At 44.5% G+C, this 17174-nt stretch overlaps 2 non-coding genes across 2 annotated transcripts; both read right to left on the reverse strand.

Annotated features, from left to right (window-relative positions):
* Nucleotides 1-5356: 5356 nt before the first annotated feature.
* On the reverse strand, nucleotides 5357-5427 carry TRNAG-GCC (transfer RNA glycine (anticodon GCC)). Its single transcript has one exon. It is a non-coding gene; the product is annotated as a tRNA-Gly (tRNA).
* Nucleotides 5428-16894: 11467 nt separating this feature from the next.
* Nucleotides 16895-16965, reverse strand: TRNAR-GCG (transfer RNA arginine (anticodon GCG)). The gene has a single exon. It is a non-coding gene; the product is annotated as a tRNA-Arg (tRNA).
* Between the last annotated feature and the right edge of the window lie 209 nt (nucleotides 16966-17174).

Raw genomic sequence — 17174 nt, forward strand, 5'->3', positions numbered from 1 at the left:
CATAAGTGTGCAGATGACGGGATCGCATGGCCGAAGGCATCGACGCACTATCTAGTGACGAGACGTCTGCTGCGGAGCGTATGCGCGTCCCGTCGTATCAAATGGCCTCTGATGTCAAACTCTTTGACGAGCCAGTATAGCCAAAACGACACTTGGGTGTTGCTGTATTTGCTGTCTCTAGTTTGTGGCGTTTTTTTTATATAACGTAGATGCTACGACGGTGCCGGTCGTAGCACACTATAAAAATCAAGCTAATTTATGTGTAATTAGTGTCAGTTAGGACACCTACTAGTCATGGCTGAATAATTAGTCTGATATCTAATCCCACGCAATACCTACTGGAGTTTCACGTTGCATAATTGGGTAAATATGCATAACTTAGCTGTTGAGGACGCGCTAAGGTAAGCGTACAAAAATATGACTACGTGTGGCTGATCATGGCATCATCAAACTAGTCTGATTATAATTAGGTAAACACTATTAAAGAATCAAAGCTGAATTTTTTTTTGAGCTCAGAGAATCTAAGCTGAGCATGGAAGGTTATTACTAATAACCGAACCTAGTCTCACTGGGCTAAGGTATATGCAATTGACCTTAAAACAAATGTTTATTATGTGTTCGTACTTATTGCGCTTGTTTTGTCATAACTAGGTTCATTTAAGTTCAACTTGACCTAACGCAATAAAAGCATGCTGAACTGAGAAAAACCTAATTTTGCGTGCTTGGCTTCACCAGGTTTCGGAAGGCTGGCAGGGGCATATTATTCAGATTTCAAAGGGTTCAAATAAACCGGGCCCTCAAGATTTTGGAAGCCCCCCCCCCCCCCCAAACGGTATAAAATATGAGCCATCCTGCTGGATTCCCCTGAGAGAAACAGAATATATATTGCAACAATTAATATAAATGCTTCGAAGAGGTTATTTGTTGCATATCGTGCAGAATCTCGAAGTTAGCTCACAGTTCTACAGTCTGTGGTAAAAACATTTTACTTGCCCAAGACCACGCATGATGTAGAGGGAAGGAGCTGTACTATTGCATGGGCACATAGAGCCGCCTTCCGAGGATTTTAGCAGCTACGGTCCAACACGCAAACGAAGGCGTGTAAAAAGTGGTTTCTGTTTGAAGTGTTGAATGCGCTGTATGAAAATAACCGGTATGAAGGTGATGCATAGGTATGCTAAAGTGTGCTTTCATTTTAGTGTAAAAAAAATTAGGCCCACTTGTCAAATTCGGCAGTGCTCGCAAGCAGGCAGCCAAAGTGTGCGCCACCGAACCAGTGAAGCTGTAGAAGACAGAGGAAGCTTTTTTTTTCATGAAAGCGCTCCCTGATTTTCAAGGGAAGATGTATTATTTTTAGAAAAGGTTACAAAATGCTTTAGGTTAAGCTGAACGGGAAAAGCAGACACGGAGCTTGGACTGTACTTCTACGTGGGCCTATGCATTCCTTCTTTTCGTTCTAGTTTCTCGCACAGTTTAGTCTTCTTTCAGTGTGATCCAGCAAACCAGGCAAATCTTAGTGCTGTTGTGTTTTTGTCCCCTCATGTAGTATTATTACGATGACAATCTGTCTACGTGCTCCGCAATAAACAAACCGGCTAGGTTATATTAAACACTCCGAAGAGTCTCACAATAATTATGACTTGTATTCTTTGCAGCCGAATCTAAAAAGCGTCAAGTCTCAAGTATGACTAAGTGATAAACTGGGAAAGAAAGGAGGCGGGGTAAAGGGAGAAGGGAGTCCACCTCATTTTCTCGAAGCGGGCCTTCCGCACTGTTAATCTGGTCTGGAGGCTGGCTATGATTAGTTATGCTAATAAACCGGTATAAATGACGACGTGAGCTGAGCACTGGAACCGGTGCCGTTGCAGCCGCTACGTAAAAAAAAGTAAAAGCAACGGCACAAATTCGATAGAGCAAAGAGAGCGACACCCAGTAGTCGTTTTGACTACGAGTGCGTCGGAAAGAGCAATATGGAAGGCCAACTGATACGACGGGACGTGCATGCGCACCACAGCAGGTGTTTCGTCACCAGATAGCGCATCGACGCCTCCGGCCACGCAATCCCTTGTTCTGCACCCTTATGCTCGCACGTGTACATTTGTACATACAGAACGACCCTTTATGCCGCACGTCTGATGGGGTACAACGAGTCGCGTGAGAACCCTTGTAGCTGTTTGGCTAAGACTTTCGTATATATTTTATAGTCTACTTTTTAAGAGTTATAGAGCGGTAAGCTTTTACTGACGACATTTTTTCTAGATCATCCGTATTCGGTATTACATAAAACCACATGATCGGATAGGAAAGAGGGAGGCAATGCTCTATTTTCATACGCCTTCTTTGATGACCTCATGCAAGATCGGCGCAGTTTCTTCAATAAATGTCTCGCAAAAGGCTGCCCCTAATAAATTGGGTTCAGGCGTATTTACCAAAGTCAGTTCCTTGACAGCACTTTTCACTTCGTTCGCACATTTGGGCACCTCTAGTCGCGTTTTAACTTCGTCATCAAGTTTTGGCGTTAATTTAATAACCTCAGCTTTTTAACCTGTTTCATAGTTCATTTTATTCTCGAATAACTCAATGTGGTACTCTACAAATGCATCTTCAATTTTACTCTTTTCGAACGTGTGAATGTGGCGTATATTATTCTTAACTGAATATCTTACTTCATCGCACAGCGCACGCTTGTTGGGTGTTTCGCCCATCCACAGCCCGCTTCGGTGATCCAGTGGATAAGGTATTTGGATGCTGACCCGCAGGTCACGGGATCAAATCCCGTAAGCGGCGGCCACATTTTTGATGGTAACGAAAATGCTGTAGGCCCGTGTGCTCATGCAGATCGGGGTGCACGTTAAGGAACCGCAGGAGCCAGGTGGCAAAAATTTTTGGAGCCCTCCTTTATGGCTTCTCACGAATCCATATTGTGATTTTCGGGCGTCAAATCCCACATATCAATCAATCACCCATCCACATTTTCAGCTCTTAATATTATCACTTCTGTTTTGTAATTGTGTCTTTTTATTAGTTGTAGCTTGTTTTTTACATTACATATATCTTTGGTATATAATGCTGGAATTGCACTTTCTATGCACGCAAGATAATTTAGCTGACACTGAAGTCTCTTCTCTTTTATCTGTTATGTCTAATAACTTATGCTTCCTCATTCGATGGTCATCATTTTGGCCACGTTTTTAAAGCCCCTCACCTCCGCTGTTCATCCGTGCGTTTTTCTCGTTGCCATTTTATTCAATTTTGTTTTTCACATCTTGCGTAAATGCTTCATCCTCTGAGAGTTTCACGTTTATTTTGCCTAGTTTAACCTACTCTTCTTTATATTGAGTCCAAGCATGGCTGTTATAAGACTATGGTCGCTAAAAGATACGTGCTCAACTTCGAACTTAACACACACTTTGGCAAGGGAGACTGTAGCGTGTATCCTGTCCAAACTTGCACAGCTTCCACGCTGGGAATGCGTGAAAGTGAGTTGGCCTGTTTTTGAAAGCAAGTATCCTAAATCTTACAAGTAATATTCCTCGAGCAGTGAGTTTAAAACTCGCTCACTTTTATCTTGTGCAGGCACACTTATAGTTTTATCTTCAGCCATTCAAACACAGTTGAAATCACCGATTAAGGCATTTTTTACACTCAAGAAATTCTGCTACTTTTTCAAAGAATACAGAACGATAATTATCAGTGTTTGGTGCACCTCTTTTGGCGCCACAAATTTTTCAATCTCAATACTTGGTTTTGCTTACATATATTGGACAGCCACCAGATGTATTTTTAGTGTGGCTCACAACATTTATTATAGTGTGTTTAAAAGGTTCTCACCATACATTGCACGCTCTCCTTCCAATTGGGCTTTCTGCACAACTACAACGTCTAAATTCGTTTCCAGAAAAAGACGATTATTTTAAATTTGGCGCTTCTTAACAGCTAGTATTCGTATGATTTTTAAGGACACGACAAGCTTTTCGTTCTTAGTTTGTGAGGAGCACTAAGATATTTCTACGTTTACCTCGGAGTACAGAGGTGTATGGGAGGGTTCGCCGTGCTGTGGCCATTCATTGTCGGCATCATCAAGCTGTCCTGTCTTTGCCCTTTCAGCAGATGCCCGGTGGCTCTAAATGTTTTTGTTTGTTTTAGAGGAATCATGTCACTGGCTGGCATAAGGGGTGTGAGGCTCTGCCTTGAGTTCGGTGGTTTTTCCACCGGTCATCTGTCAGGCGGAATGTTCGGCCTTGGCTTGAACGGCATTCTTCGTGTCAAAGCCCTCTTGGGTGGCGGTGGGCCACCACTTGCATCTTTAGAAAGGCCGTGTCGTCAACTGTATCGATGTGCCATCATTTGGCAGACGTTGCTTCACCGTCATATTTCGATGAGTCACATGATGCAGTTGCTTCAACCATAGTTTTCGGTCGTATTACATTGGAGTGCCCAACTTTTTGGTTCGACCGACGTTCCTTCCGACTTTTTTTATTGCTCGTTATCATCACCCGTTTTCCTGTCGCACTAAGTGGCGTTATTGGCTTGTTTGCTTTCTCCGGTGCCGTTGCTGCTGGTTCTTTGGCTTCAGCATTGTCCATGTTATTTTCCGGAGAACCCTGGCGCTTCTCAGGCTTTACTGTATTTGGGTACGTAGGCACACACTGAACTTCCTCGGGGCCGCTGGTATTGAGTGATTCGGCAGTCACGGCGAATGTTTTCCTTGGTAGCGCAAGCATAGTGGGTTCTGTTTGGGAATTACAACTACATGAAGTCCTCCAGCGACACGTTTTCCGTTCGGCATGGCTTCAAGTGTGACCACTGGCTTTACTTTCATGCTCAGCATGCGTTTTGTTTATGTTGTTTATGCAGTTCTCAAATAAAGAGAATACTTTCTCTAAATTATTCACTAGCAGGGCTTATATTTACGTCGTCGTTTTGAACAGCCATTCATTTTTTTCATCCACTGTGCATACAAAGTAGCATCAACATGTCATAGGGCGCCGCTCCTGTGTCTTCAAGTGGTAAAAACGGGATTCCGGATGAAGTCCATCAGAATTCTTTTTAAAATGTCCGGAGTATCTCAAAGGAAGACGGAATCGCAGCAATGCGGCAAATTGTGCTCAATCGTTACTGTTTTCTTTTGAAGATGTAGCAGTTAACCCAAAATAAAGGAAAGTTCCCTTCTTTTTTTTTAGCCGCAATTTGACAGGAAGCGTTTCATGGGTAGCATAAAATAAAACGTGTTTGAGGTAGTGCTCAATGGCCTTCTGTGCTAAACCACCAATGTCCAGAGATGCGCCATCTATGCATGGCATAGATTACTACACATTAACTCGACGCTTTTGTGAAAAGCAAAAGAAAAAGACACTGCGTCGGCCGGGAATCGAACCCGGGCCACCCGCGTGGCAGGCGAGTATTCTACCACTGAACCACCGACGCTTTTTTTTCTTTATAACATACGTCGGCGTCGGTGGTTCAGTTCAGTTAGCACTGAACCACCGACGCCGACGTATGTTATGCAGAACAGCACTCCAGATATGGGGTCGAACATTGCGCAACCCTGCTTTGTAAGTGGGTCAATCGGCTCGCGGAGGCGCAGCTGGAAAAATGGACGGATGGCCGTAGAATTGCGTATTCTTAGCGTAAAGCAAGATCTTGATATCCATCTCAGACACCGTATTCATGAGCGCAAAACAATTATACTTTCCCGGCTTCACCAGAATTGAGAGCAAAGGCGGCTAAAGCAAGTGGTAATTTACGTATCGTAAGAAAATAAAATATGTCATGCACGTTACATTAGGCACTGAAATAGGCTCGAAAAAGCACCGACGTGCACCAGAATCGCAGTTCTAACGACGATGTACAATTGATAAGAAATTTCCAGAGCACTCGTGGGGGAAAACAGAACTTCGCGCCCGCGTGCCTGAGGCAAATTTTTTGTTTGTTTGTTGCTCTGTTTTGGTATTTAGGTTTTTCTTCTTTCCAGGAACAGGCCACAGAACATGAAACGGGACACTTCAAATCAAAGGTATTAAAACGATACGAAAGAGTTCTTGATTATGTCCTCTTTAGGTCGGTTATTCCAATCGTTGGTTGTATGAGGCAAAAAAATTGAAAAGAACTTAGTTTTTTTATTAAAGGCTTAATTGTTTATGGATGCCGCATTCTAGATGCGTAACTCGTAGATTGAATGAAGAAATGGGATGTTTTAGTCTATTTGGATCGGTAGCATACGTCGATTGAGCATTGTTTTTGGGCCGAATCAGCATGGCCTTTGTAACGTTCTTTCCAGAATGCGTCAGCCTGTAGAGCCCAACGAAAGCACTATCGCGTGATCATGAAAACGTGGGTTAGGAACTAAAGTTTCTCGTAGCAGAAGCTTTAATAAACGGCGACATTCCAGATATAGGCTTTGAACGTTTCAGGAAAGTCGCCTTTAGTCCGCCAACACGCAATATTTCAACGAAGGGCCCACAGTATGTGTACTGATTTGGAAACTTATCTTTTCTTAGCGTTGTTGGTGGAATACATTTGTGTGCTTTAGTTGAGTTCACATTGGGCCAGCGCGGGTGAGTGGCCTATGCATCGATGCTTCTAGGCCTCCATAGTCTTTGGTTTTAGAGAATGGCCGTGCGTCAGGCCAGTAAGGACGCGGGGCCATTAATCTGTTATTTCCACGTGCCTATTAGTCAAATAATACAGGCTGTATGGCATACTGCAAAAAGCACCAGACAGGCTTGTCATGTCGGAGACTTATGCGCACGCCTGCATTCCGATTGGTAATCCTGACAGCACATGATTGTGTGTTGTGTCTTTGTCTGATGTCTCTGAATAGAATAAATGCAGCAAATAAAGAGGGGCCGCGAGATCTGGTAGTGAAATGATTGATCAATTGATTGGACGTCCCAAAACCACCAGTTCTGGAAGTCAAGGCACTCGCTTAGGATCGTCAGAGAGCTGTGTTAAAGCTACAGTTGCGGACAGCACACTTTCATTCAGTTTCAATCGTTAATTCTTTCGTGCGTGCCAGGTGTAGGTGAAAATTGTTCTCGCGTGACACGGCATAGCGCTCCTTTCCGCGACAGTGGGCTTCTTGGAACACCACCGGCTTCCCAGTGCAGACAACCCAGGCTTCGCTTAAAAGGAAGACACCAGACTGTATTCGGGTCTGCGTTGAGCTGACTGCGTTTTTGTTACTCTACAGCTGTAGTTCCGTGAAGTAAAAAAAAATAAATTCTAATTGTTAGGGAGATAGCACGGCACGCTATTTGTGAGTCTTGCACATGCACTAGCTGTGTCAAGAGAAGAAAGAAACAGGCTTCATGTGTGACCGCGATCTGTCATTTTTTACAAATATCACTTCAATTCAGTCTCATGTAGCCACAGCTGCCACACTGATAATCACGGCCGACTTTCACACTCGTGTGGTTTTCATAATTCAGACAATTATTTATATTCATAGTAATACTGATTACGTGCAGCAGAATAAAATAGTTTTCTAGAGTTGAAAATTGCCAAGTAGAACCGAACATGATAATGATTTAGATACTATGTGCACGGTTTTTGAATTTCCGTGCAGAGTCGTTAAGATAAGCACGCAACCAGAGAGATTCGAAAAGCGCTGCTTCTAGCCGGAAGTATAATTGATTGATTTGTGTGGTTTAACGTCCCAAAACTACCATATGAATATGAGAGACGCCGTAGTGTAAGGCTCCGGAAATTTCGACCACCTGGGGTTCTTTAACGTGCACCCAAATCTGAGTACCTGGACCTACAACATTTCCGCCTCCATCGAAAATGCCTAGCTGCAAGTATAAAATACAGCGGTAAAAAGCGGTGATTCATCTGCTAGGACGTATAAATTGCTCACTAGCTTTACAAAAAACTTTGATAAATTTACATTTCTAGTTCAAAAGACTATAGCATATGTGCCTTTTGATTGTAGGTTTCTTTTTTTTTCAGGTATATTTCGCATTGAAAACTAAAAAAAGAAGCTATAATTATTCGGCAGTGTTGTCGTCAAATATAGAATACTCTAAAATATAGCGAAACGAAGAACGCACTGATAAAAGTCGCAGCTTTGCCACAAAGGCGAAGCAATGAATGCGATAGCAACAAATTGGATGGTCACGCGCAGATTGGCCAGCAGATCGAAACGTGCCCTTCGTTTTCCACACGCAAATTGCGAACGAAACGTACTCTCAGGTACAGATGAACGCGAATAAGCCTCTCAATTGGCACTTCGCTGTGTCTGAACAGCGCGCTCTTCTCTCAAATGGAGACTGTGCAACATTTGCAGGACCTTTGTGCGCCAGGCAACAAAAACCAAATCGTTCCGCTAAAAGACAAAGGCCAGCCAAAACGTACGATCCTCCCCACCACAAGATAAGGGCGCATGAGTGTGCGTCGACCCACTGCTCTTCGCGGGCAAAGTGCGCGCGGAAAAGGAGAGCGCGCGCCACCGCATCGTGACTATGTTGCTACGCGCGCTCTTTGCGCCATCTTGCTGGTAATGCTGAAAACACGACAGTCCCCTCACCCCTTCCTTCGAGATGCCCGTCGGCAGCGGTAAGTGGTAGATATCGATAGCTTGCCTTTTGAACGTTGCACGACGTACTCCTCGGTGGCTCAGTGACTAACGCCTCACAATCACGATTCAGAGGACACAAGTTCGATTCCGTGAGCTGGTGTGGTTTTCTGGATTGTTTCTTTGTTTCTTGCATTTTAATATATATATATATATATATATATATATATATATATATATATATATATATATATATATATATATATATATATATATATATATATATATATATATATATATAGATGTATATATATATATATATATATATATATATATATATATATATATATATATATATATGTGTGTGTGTGTGTGTGTGTGTGTGTGTGTAAGAGAAAGAAGTATATACCTAAGGGCTCGTTTTTCTGTGTTTTGACACAATATTAATGAGGTCTAACAGACAATAATGCCAAGGATTGTATAGGGGAAGTTATTAGGACCAATGTTATGTAAATAAGAAGAAAGCAAAGTGGGTGGAAAAATAACCTGCTCAAGGCAGGTTATAAGTTAATGCGTACTTTGCATCCGGGTCGAAGTGATATCCGGCCATTCGTGCATGCCATATACAGGGGAGACCGGTCAACATCACTACATCAAATGGAACCCCATCATCACTTCTTATAGTGCGAGATACCTTACCCCTTGTGGATCCAGTGGAGAATCTTTCTTTATTGTTCTCTACAAAATGTCTCAAAAATATTTCTTTTCCCGATAATGCAAACAAAAAAACAAACATGGTCTATTGTTTCTAGTTTCTTACATATCAAGCAAAGTGACCCCTATGGTTTAAAAAAGCTCCGTTTCTCTTTGAAAGTACTTACCGATAGTGTTCGTGGGTGTAACTATAAGAAAATTGTGTTCTCCCCTGCAGGTACCTGCATGTTTTTCACCCGCTTCAGGACATTCTGTCACGGTCTTCCACGGTATATGGCCCTGTACAAAGGTACTGGCAAAATTATACCACCTACATTTCTGTACAATTCATTTCTTCTAACGCTTCTTATAGATAGTCCAACGAAAAGCGAACAGATGGAAAATGTACTCTGTCTACCACTTCCTTGAGATAGCCACGCAACGTCACAGGCCGGCTATCAGTAGTGGCAACACGTCCCAGTAAGGTACTGCCTCATCTGATTGACATACCATACGAAAAAGCGGATCAATCGCGTCACGAAAAAACAAAAGTCTATTTACTCATTGTCTCCCAATTAGGTGCGCCAAACCGAGACCCCCGTCCTTAACGCACCTGAACCAAATGGTCCGGCTGCACCATTCCCATTTCGAGCCTCATATAAAAAATGCGAACACTCTGTGCAGCCGTTGCACGTTCAGCTTTGAACAGTGCATTACCAGCATTACGTTCCGCAGTTTATCGATAAAAACATGCTGCACACAGTAGCCCTAGCTAATACAGACAGGTATACCTTTTCATATCTTTTCTCCTGTCTGCTTTTCCGTTCGTATTTTTTGTTTGACGCGACTGATTCTCCTCGCAACCGTTATAACATTCTAGGGGAACACCGAAGTATGTTCGGTGTTTCCGTCCAGTGCACATTCGCAAAAAAGTGTAGCTTTGAAGGCCACCTTCCATGCTAAAGCCCAAGAGATTTCGCCCAGTTCATGCGGCTTTCTGTAACGCTACAAAAATGTAGCACAACAGTTATCATTTCTTCTGTACTTTCTTTGTTCAAAGAACACACCGTGATGTCATCTGTATATGCCAGCAGCTTAACTTCCACTGCCGCCAAGCTGAACCCACGTATTTTATTGCTTTAGTTCATCGCCAAGCACATCGCTTCGATGTAAATACAAAATGAAAGTGGAATGAGGGGGCAGCCTCGATGCACAGAACGCAATACTTGAATAGTGGCCCCCAAAGACTTATTCACAATTAAACATGTTGTGCTGTTCTGGTACGCCAAGGCCACTCTCCCTCTGATGATTGAACCAATATTAATATGATCTAGGATGACAAACAAATATCATGCGCAGCACAATCTAAAGCTTTCTCCAGGTCTATCTGGAGCACAGCAGCGGCAAGTAAATCTTCTTAGCAACACTATAGCACGCACCGCAACTTGTGAATGTTCGAGCTTGTAGTTCTGCCTTTTATTCCACAAGTTTGGTGCTCACCAACAATTTCTTTATTGATACCTTGTAGTCGCGCTGCCAGAACCTTCATAAAAATTTTTAGCGAATATTAGTCAGCCATATTAGTCTATACGATGTCACCAGTTTAAGTTTTTCTACTTCATCTGCTTTAGGAATTAATATCGCATGCGCTTTTCTGAAGGAATGTGGCAGAGCTTTTTCTTCGTACGCCTCATTGAAGAGTAGAGCTAACACTGGGGGCAGCTCTGTTTTAAACGTCTTATACCACGCCATGGTTAGGCCATCGGGTCCCGGTGACTTTCCGGAATTAAAATGACGAATCACGCATTCCACTTCCCGTGACGGTCGTTATAGCGCGAGCACAGAGCAACGACAAAGGGACAAGAAGGAGACGAGCGCTAACTTCTTCTTCATGACTACCGTCATGTCACATCAACTAGTCCAAACCACCACAGTTCCAAGTTCCACTTCTTGCGTTATTTTGCCTTCAAAAAGCTTTTCGTGTCGTCACTAAGCCACGACATGCGCTCAAAAACTCTTCTTTAAAACAAAGTACATACATTCGCTTTTTTGAAATGTAAACAATGATGGATAATAAAGAACAAAGACCCGTCTGTAGGTTTCCTTGTCGCTCGTGAGATTCGTATTGGAATAAACTGCGTCTACATGGTTTCGGCGTCCTTGTGCTTTTTTAAGACCCAACGCTTATTTAGTGGGCGTGTCTCCCGCGACAAGAATATTTGCTTGAGCGCAAACCCGGGCACCTTGATAACGCTATTTGTCATACTGTCATACTGTAATTTTTCTTTAACACTACACACCTCACCCTGCCACGGTGGTCTAGTGGCTAAGGTACTCAGCTGCTGACCTGCAGGTCGCGGGTTCATGGTTCATATCCTGGCTGTGGTGGCCACATTTCCGATGGAGGCGGAAATGTTATAGGGCCGTGTACTCAGATTTGTGGGCACTTTAAAGAACCCCAGGTGGTCGAAATTGCCAGAGCCCTGCACTACGGCGTCTCTCATAATCATACGGTGATTTTGAGACGTTGAGCCCCACAAATCAATCAATCACACCGCGCACCTCGTCTTTACAGGTCCTAGGCTCTTTGTTTTCGAGGGCTATCAGCTGATGCAGTTTTTTCTTCAGACCACTGTCTTTTATATGCGCTTCGAACTTTAGCGAGCTCAATCTGTCCAGCGCTTTCATTTTTACCTTCTGCTTTAAACATTCCCAATTTCTGCTAAAAAGTTTCCGTTCCTTTTTTCATAAGTACTTCTATAATGGTCTCGTCTACTGCTTCCAAAATAGTTCATCACTTAATAACGAATAATTCTGTTTACATAAATCGAAATTAAAAGCTTTACGCTGTTTCTTCATACACACGCAGTGATCAGAAAGGGACACTGGCTCAATCGCAAAATCGTAACACATAGGCGAAAAATCTAGGGACAGGTGCATGCGGTCTAAACGCACGTGGCTATTCCCTTGAAATCGTGTGTACATCGCTTCGCGATAAGCTACAACACATTCATTCACATCAAGCAAGTCATTTTCATTTAACAATTTGTCTTGCACGTAACTGCTTTTGTCACGATCGCCAGTGTTGGCTATCGTGAGCACTTGAACACGGTTGAAGTATCCTAACAAAAAACCTCTTACTATAATTTGTCCACTGAAACATGTCAGAAAAAAAAAAAACTGAGCACACCCTTCTACACAATCCGATGCGTACACGCATATTACTCTGAATTCAGTGGCGCAATTAACAAAGTCACAATAAACAATTCTGTCTGACTGGCATGAAAATACACTTTGAACAAGAAGGCCTTGCGATTTTTTTACAAAAGAACACAACCCGTAGATGTTTTTATTGCAAGGCCAACGACCGCACAATATCGGTCAGCAAAATGGCACACCATGTTCCCAGTCTGCTCCTCGCAGTGTATCTTGGTTCCCTGAATGGCTAGGACGTCTATATCTTTGTCTATGACCAACCTCAAAAGCCAACTTTGCCTATGCCTTGCCGCCAACCCTCTGACGTTAAGCGTAGCTATGCTGAATGGTGTAGTCTGTGCCATGTTGACTTATTTGCTAAGAGGAGTAGGCATGGAGCATGGTGCTTATCTTTCACCGCCAGCCCTCAGCTAGCGGCCTCCAGGACCACCCTGTTTCCCGATGCTTTTTGCCTTGTCAGCGAGTCTCCTGTTAGTAGGGATTTTCGGCTTAGATTAGAGACTAACCCCTGTATTCACAAACGCTACTGAACTCGACTTTCACCCTTCACTTGACAGAGTTGAGCACTGCGCCGCTGCTCGGCTGAAAGTGGTGCTGTGCTACTCAAGAATCGCAGCAGATTATCGCTGAAATGCAGTGACTTCCCGTGCCTAGAGATGGTGCTCCCATCGGCCTCCTCAAGTCAAGGTGAAGCGTTGAGTGGAGGGACGTTCTAGAATACGGGGGTAAGCCGCCTCTTTTGCGGTGCTTTGCAGGCGGCTCCTGGCTGTTGGTAGCCGATGCCCCATCCAGCTCCCCCAGTCGGCGAGGGAATGTTTTAGAGCCGTTCCACGCGCTTCCCGCACAGCCGCAACGCACGTGCCGGGACCCCTACGACACGCAATGGGGGGACAAATAAGCTAATTGGCGACGCTGCGTAGGGTGAAAGAGCGTCACCAATTGGCTCATTTGTGCCCCGCTTGCGTGCAGTAAGGGTCCCGGCACGTGCGTTGCTGCTGTGCGGGAAGCGCATGGAACAGCCCTTAGGGTTGCGTTGGTCACGCACATCTCGTCCTCACTGTCCGCCGCCGTCTCTCCCTGACCCTAAATTGTGCCGGGTGCCACCACTGGAACCACGTTTATCTCGACCCACTCAGGCTCGACCGCTGACGGGGCACTGGCCGGTGTAGTCGAATGCTGGAGAGCCTCAAGAACCTTGTATGTGTCCGCCAGCGCCACTAGTCCGATAGTCGGAAGGACCACTGGGCTTGCAACCCCTTTAGCGGCGTCCTCTGCCTCGGTCACATCCACGAAGTGCTTAGCCATCGCCTCGTTTATCGCTGGCCCCGTTGCACTGGCGTACGTTCTAACGCAGTTGGCTTCGACGTGTCTGAAGCGTTTGCACCGTGAGCAAAGGGTAACCTCGACTTTCAGCGGATATGTCCTACCTTGGTAGCACAAGCATTGCTTCGGCCGACCAGGCACAACCAGCAAGGCCAGTTACCCGTCGATCCTGATCTGGTGCGGAAGGTCTTTGGCGTTGACGCCACTCTTCAGCTTCAGGAGGGCTGTCCTTGAGGTCGATCACTTGTCGGACATGCCTGGGATAAGCTACCACTCACGGCTCACCTCCACCAGCTTGCCAAAAGCCAAAAGCGCCGTCCGTACATCTTCGTTGCTCACACCGTGGAGCAGCCACTGTATTCGAAGCTACACCTGCTGGTCCTGTGGGTCGACAACGGCGCAGCGCCACCCTTTCACCTGCAGCTCCTTGAAGGCAAGCAGGCATTTCGTGGAAGCGGCATCAATGAATGTCACCGCCCACACGTGGTTGACCTGGTACGCACCGATGCTCACCACATCTGGTAGCAGGCCTGTAGGCGTCAATACGTCCTTAAAATCTTCCACCTTGTATGACCTCGCACGTACTATCAGATTCAAATGAAACCTGAACAGCAGCAAGCATTCGCGATGGCATAGTGCACGCCGTCCACTCAACACTACGAACAGGCACGCATATATGCGGAAAGCTGCCGAACAAGATGCGCGCGCCTGTCAAACGTGATAACTGGACGGCACGCACTACACTATCGCAAAGGCTTGCCGCTGTTAGGGTTTCATTTGACGCTAAAGGTACATCACTGTGTAAAAACACGGTGTTGAGCCCCACCGCGGTGGTCTAGCGGCTAAGGTACTTGGTTGCTGACCCGCAGGTTGCGGGATCGAATTCCGGCTGCAGTGGATGCATTTTCGATGGAGGCGAAATTGCTCAGACCCGTGTGCTCGGATTCGGGTGCACGTCAAAGAAACCCAGGTGGTCAAAATGTCTGGAGCTCTCCACTCTGGCGTTTCGCATAATGGTAAGGTGGTTTTAGGAGGTTAAACTTCACATATCAATCAAAACACGGTGTTAATAACAAGTTGTCCTTTGGGCAGCTGTGGCAAAATAGCTTAATATTCGTTATCTCCGTTCCTGTTTCAGCGGCTAAGCATGGCAGCTGTCACCACTCCGCTGGAGTCTACGACCCTGCGATCCGTTCAGCACGGCTACCGGAAGCAGAAACTCAAGCCATGCCAGGCTTCAGGCTCTAATACTTGTGAAACTTCTCTTGTGGCTTCACTGCTGGCTTTCTGATTTCATAAAGCTTACATATACACTCTTTTGATAGAGCAGTTCTATCGGGTTAACGTCAGTTCACTTGAGTGCATTGCGCTGAAGTTGATTTATGTAGTGATATCTAGGGCTATACCATCCTAGCGAGCACCAGCGCTTCATATCGCTTTTCGCTTCTTGTATTGCTAAAGCTCATGTTGCTGTTGTCATCGTTGCGCAAGTGCAAAGGACTAGGAATTATTCAACCTATGCCTGTGCTTACAAAATTTACACAAATATTTAGCCTCAATAATTAGGAAGTATAGCCTAATAGAAAAATTATAGGATGGTCACCATTATGCTTCACTTAATGTCGATTTAGAAGGTCTGTGGGATCTGCCGAATTTTTTACCGAAAGCTACATAATCTATGTGTTTAACCTTTGTAACTATAATTACCTAGAGTTCACACGAGCAACAAATGAGAATGTTAGCCCCGCCGCGGTAGTCTAGTGGCTAAGGTACTCCGCTGCTGACCCGCAGGTCGCGGGTTCGATTCCCGGCTGCGGCGGCTGCATTTCCAATGGATGCGGAAATCTTGTAGGCCCGTGTACTCAGATTTGGGTGCACGTGAAAGAACCCCAGGTGGTCAAAATTTTCGGAGCCCTCCACTACGGCGTCTCTCATAATCAAAGGGTGGTTTTGGGACGTTAAACCCCACAAATCAATCAAAGGAGAATGTTAAAACTTTTCTAACGCTTGCCTAATCTAGAAAAAAAATCATCCATACGGTAGTCAACACACAACATAGAAAGGTGTCTCGGTTGTGTTAGTCTATGCAGAAAATATCCTACATCTTACTAACACTATTGAAGTCATTTCATGAATTACACATCAAAATACTAATAACCTCCGCATGAACACGAGAGAAACGTTTTATCAATACATGTTCACATAGAAAAAAATAGTATGGTCCGGCTATTTTCTTTTTTCTGTCACTGATATGACTTTTTATTTTATGAAATTGTATTATTCTTTTTTGAGAACTTGTATTTTTCAATAAGTGCTCTACTACTTCTTTTTCTTTTTTTCTTTTCGTCGTCAACATGTGTACTATCCCAGCCTGCATTACAAATGTGGCTGCGGGCCTTTGCAAAGACGCTTCAGTTTCAACCGGAGGCTCACAATGTAATTCATCTTTACAATGTCGAGAGTGTAAATGCACGCCGACATTTGATGAACACGCTGTTTTGTACAGGCACACGCGTGATGAAAGGCATCGAATGGTTGAGACATGGCATACCTATATTATAGCCGCAGCGCATGCATGAGTAAATCGTCGATTAACTTGCACGAAAACTTAAACGCTTTAACAGTTATCTCTGCAGGTAGGTTGCTGTGCGTGCCAGAGTGACAAGCATGTTGCTTATTGACTGGGTCTGCTTTTTTTCCCCTCCACTGTGCATTTCTTGAATGGTTGGTCGGCGTTTTTTGGCGACGGCACATGTACTTTCTTTTCTGTACGTGTTTGCCCACCCAGTCATTTAGCCAAGATACGCAGCAGTTACAGCTGCTATCTGTTATTTAAATCATGAAATAAATGTTTCTTTGTATTTGTCAAAGCAAGGCATATGTCTGTCTCCCTCGGAACAGTCTTCCTTTTATTTGGCTACCTGCAATGCACAACATGGACGACGCCCCTGCTTGTCTAAATGAAGCACCTGCTTGTCTGAATCAATGTAACAACCTCTTTCTGCTCATTTTGTGAAGTATATACTTCACACTATAAAAAAATAAGCTCGGTCAGAGCACTTCTTAAGAGCCAAGGAGGAAAAAAAAGATGTCAGTCCAAATAAAGCCGCAACTATATAATCGATCTTAAAAAAAGAAAACAATATATGCGCCGGGCGGGAATCGAACCCGAGCCACCCGCGTCGCAGGCGAGTATTCTACCACTGAGCCACCGACGCTTTTCTTTCTTTATTGGCTGAACCACCGACGCCGACGTCTCCTCTGCAGAACAGCACTCAATAAATCGGGAAGATTATTGCGCAACCCAGCCCTGTAAGTGGGTCAGAGTGTGAGGTCTTCCTTGTTTCTATTCAAGTATTCTCTCTGATTCTTGTTTCTGTTTTTTTTTTGCTGCTGTTGCTTTCTATGTCTCCGTTTCTTTGTCTCT

The sequence above is a fragment of the Rhipicephalus microplus genome, chromosome 2 (genome assembly GCF_043290135.1).
Source record: "Rhipicephalus microplus isolate Deutch F79 chromosome 2, USDA_Rmic, whole genome shotgun sequence".
Lineage (NCBI taxonomy): Eukaryota > Metazoa > Arthropoda > Arachnida > Ixodida > Ixodidae > Rhipicephalus > Rhipicephalus microplus.